This window comes from Triticum dicoccoides, chromosome 1A (genome assembly GCF_002162155.2).
Source record: "Triticum dicoccoides isolate Atlit2015 ecotype Zavitan chromosome 1A, WEW_v2.0, whole genome shotgun sequence".
In the NCBI taxonomy this organism is placed as follows: Eukaryota; Viridiplantae; Streptophyta; class Magnoliopsida; order Poales; family Poaceae; genus Triticum; species Triticum dicoccoides.
Window position 1 is genome coordinate 288,374,646 of NC_041380.1, and position 3,762 is coordinate 288,378,407.

The following is a 3,762-nucleotide window of genomic DNA, read 5'->3' on the forward strand; positions in this document are numbered from 1 at the left end:
CCCAGCGCCACCACCCACAAGCCCCACCCCCACGAGCATGGTGCTCCGGCGGCGGACCCAGGCGTCCCCGGTCAAAACGCGCCTCCAATTTCCCGGCAGGCGCTGGATCCCGAGCGGTCGCGGCCCCCCTGTCGCCCCACTCCTCCTTCCGATGCCCCACATCCCCAGCCTTGCTTCAACGCCGCCGGCAAGCACGGCCGCCTCCATTCGACCCACGCTCCAGGCATCCCCTCCTCCTTCCGCCACCACCGCCCGCAATCACCTTCCACCGCGAAGCGCCGCTGCCTTCCAGCGCCCCCCCTGCGTCAGATCTGTGAGGCCCCCGGCTGCCCCAGGGCGCCACCAACACGGATCCGGTGGGATCCACCACCATCTCTTCTCCGGCGGGCAGCGCGGCATCAGCCCGACGCTCATCAAATGGTGAGCTCCACGACGCGCTACCGCCCGGTCTTCTCCATGGCGTGGGATCCCCATCCCCCCGGCGAGCTGTCCTACTTTCCCTCCCCTCCGGCAAGATCTCCTGCATGCAGTTCGGGCTTCCACCGCGTGCAGCTCGGCCGCCAGAGTTGAAGTGCGTCGGGTCGCGCGATGCGGTTCGGCGGTGCATGGCCGTGCATTTCGCGACGACCACGGCCCCCCTCACTCTACCTCAATAGCCGCGTCCTCAACCAGCGGTGCCCTCCCCTCGTCGTCGGCCACGGCGCCGCAGCCACCGGGCTCGAGCATCCTGTCATCCCCATCGATTGTTTTTTTTTGCCTTTTCAGATTCCACTTGGGCACATCGCTGCTATTCTGTTGGGGCGTCAGTACGGTGCGGCTGGATGTCGCGATCGTGCTTGCAGTCCGGTGGCACAAGGCTCGTGGTCGGATGTGCAATGCAGTGCAGTGCTATTCACCCTTCCGCAATGCAGTTCGCCGGCAGATGTGTTGACCCATCGAAGATCAACTGCACCCCCTCCCCCGACGGTGCCATGCAGTCCAGTACGTGGGTGCACGCAGCACGCCCCACCGGTGCCGTGCAGTCCAAAGTGTGGGTGCAAGCAGCACACCACCCATTCCCAAGCCCATCTCTCTCCCTCCCCGCACACGCGCCAAGTGCTCTCTATTTCTCACAAGTCGCTACAATGGCGGACCAGAAGCTCGCCAAGCTGCGCGAGGCCGTCGCCTGACTCGGCCAGATCAGGTCGATCGCTCGCTCCCTCCCATTGTTGCGTGTCTTTATCTGTATGTCTGTCTTGCTTGATGGATCGCCTGCTTAATTTCTTGGTGTTGTGTTGCGTGCAGCAACAAGGAGAAGTCCGGATTCATCAGCCTTGTCTCCCGCTACCTCATGTAATTTCTTTGTGCGCATCAGAGATGGTTCTGCTCCCGTTCATCATCCATGGTGTAGATGTTGTTAGTGCAATCTCGCGACGGGTGGGTTATCTTCATCCTCTCCAGTGAGTTCTACAACGAGCAGCTGCTATCGCTCAATATCCTCCCCCACAAAGTAGTGCGGCAGGGCGGCGCTTGCAGTGTGACACTCCCGGACGAGCAGCGAACCCACTGAACCTATCGAGTAGATGAGACGATGAATCCCTGCAGAAAATGGAAGGTCCCATCCATCAGTTCTTGCATATTTTTCATACATGCGAGGTTCAGATGGCCCTGGAGTGCAGCTCGGATGGGCTGTGCGATGGCCATGGTGTGCTTTTTTTTTCTGTTGTCCCTGGTTGTGTTGTTTTGATTGGAGGAAATTTTATGTGTTTTGCACTGCTCTGAACGTGCATTCTTTCATGGACAGAATTGCAGTACAGTGCATAGTACGAAGGAGTTAACTTTGTAAAAAAATGTACAGAGGAGTTCACTTTCTATTATTTTTGGAGGATTTATTTTTGCAAATTTGTATGGACATCGATGTAGTTTATTAAGAAAACCTTGGCGGTGCACTTCACAAAACAAAAAAAGCGATGAAGTTCATGGTTGCTCTGATGCGTTACACACATGCGATTTAGTTAAACTATATTTTGCAGGAGAAGATGAACACATGAAAAAATTGATGAAGCTCACTAACATTAACAATGTAGCTCACTAATATTGACCATGTAGTCTAGATGAATTTACAAAATAAAAATAAAAAGACAAAACAATTATGTAGCTCACTCCGACATAGGTTGTGCTTCACTTCCCTCGGCACCGCGATCCACTCTTTTTCATATTTTTTTTTGAAAAAAAGACAAGAAAAACTCGAGAAAAATTACGTCCGATAAAAGAAATCATGCAGCTCGCTTGCCCGTCCGATGCAGTGCGGTTTTCTTTCCAAAACAGTGCGGTCGGCCGTATGATGTTGTTCATCTCGTAAGTGCAAAAAAATTGTTACGGAAGCGAAGAAAAGTAATGCGGTTCATTTCTTGGTAGTGTTGAGGTTCATTTACACCAGATGTGAAGTGCACTCTACTTTCTCGTTCTTGAAAAAATTACGTTTAAATAAAAGAAACCATGCAGTTCTTTTACCCGTCTGATGCAGTGCGGCTTTTCATCCAAAGCAGTGCGGTTTTCAGTTGGATGAAGTACCCACGTTGATTTAGGTGTCGCGAAAAACAGAGTGTTCGCATTTCGGTAAAATCGAAATTCCTCTTAAACCGTAAAGAATTAGAGAGAGTGTTCTACATGAAAAAGTTGTGGCTCGTCGATATCATTCCAATGGCGTATTGTTTGAATCATTCTGACCAGCGGTTTGTAAAAAATTCGCGAAAAACGGCCGCTGCCTCTCGTCATCAGCCGCATGATTTTCAAAATTAACTAAAAACCGTAAATAAATCTCAAAACCATTTCTACGTATGAAAGTTGAGCCTTGTCCATAGCTTTCCAACAACATATTACACGCCTCGTTTCGACAAACGGTTAAAAAACTAGAACGAAAACAGTACCGAAAATTTGAATTTTTTGAAAAACAGAATCCCGTGATTTAGTAAATTTGAAACTACTCTTAAACCGTAACGAATTAGAGAAAGAAATAGATATAAAAAAGATGCGCCTTGACGATATCTATCCAACGGTGTATCATTTGCTTCATTCCGACGAGCGATTTAGAAACAAAATGCGAAAAAACGCTCGCTGCCACTCGTTGTGGGCCGCACCATTTTTAAAACTGCTCTTAAACCGTGAGGAATGTAGAAAAGTGTTCAACATGGTGAAGTTGCGCCTAATCCGTAGCTTTCCAACGGTATATTACACGCCTCGTTTCGATAAACGGTTAAAAAATTAGAGCAAAAACAGTACCGAAAAAACACTACGCGCAGTTTTTTCCGACACGAAGTTCATTAGTTTGTGTAATGCAGTGCTCTTGTTAAAGAAAGTGTAGTGCTCTCACATTGAGCATGCAGTACGTAAGTGTTATCAGAATAACTATTCTGATAATATTATCAAAACAGACGGGCTGTATATATATACACCCCAGTAACGACACATACAAAATATAGTAACATACTATGTAAAATATAGTATTTTTTGTAAAAATGTAGTAAATTACAAACTTGGGTGATAAAAATATATTTTCCGAATTACTACATTTTGTACACCATTTTACTAGATTTTGTATATAACTTTACTAGGGAGTGTAGAATAAGTTATTCTACACTCACGCTTAGAATAGTGTTACCCTATATATATATATAGCTGGTCTATTCTGCTAATATTAGCAGAATAACTATTCTGATAACACTTTTGCATTGTATGCTTAATGCGAGGGCACTGCACTTTCAATAGCAGGGGTACTGCAAT

At 47.7% G+C, this 3,762-nt stretch overlaps 1 long non-coding RNA gene across 1 annotated transcript; it reads left to right on the forward strand.

The window, feature by feature from the left end:
* Nucleotides 1–6: 6 nt before the first annotated feature.
* On the forward strand, nucleotides 7–1,871 carry LOC119269174. The gene is made up of 2 exons (XR_005133490.1): nucleotides 7–1,183; nucleotides 1,285–1,871. It is a non-coding gene; the product is annotated as an uncharacterized LOC119269174 (long non-coding RNA).
* The last annotated feature ends 1,891 nt before the right edge of the window (nucleotides 1,872–3,762 follow it).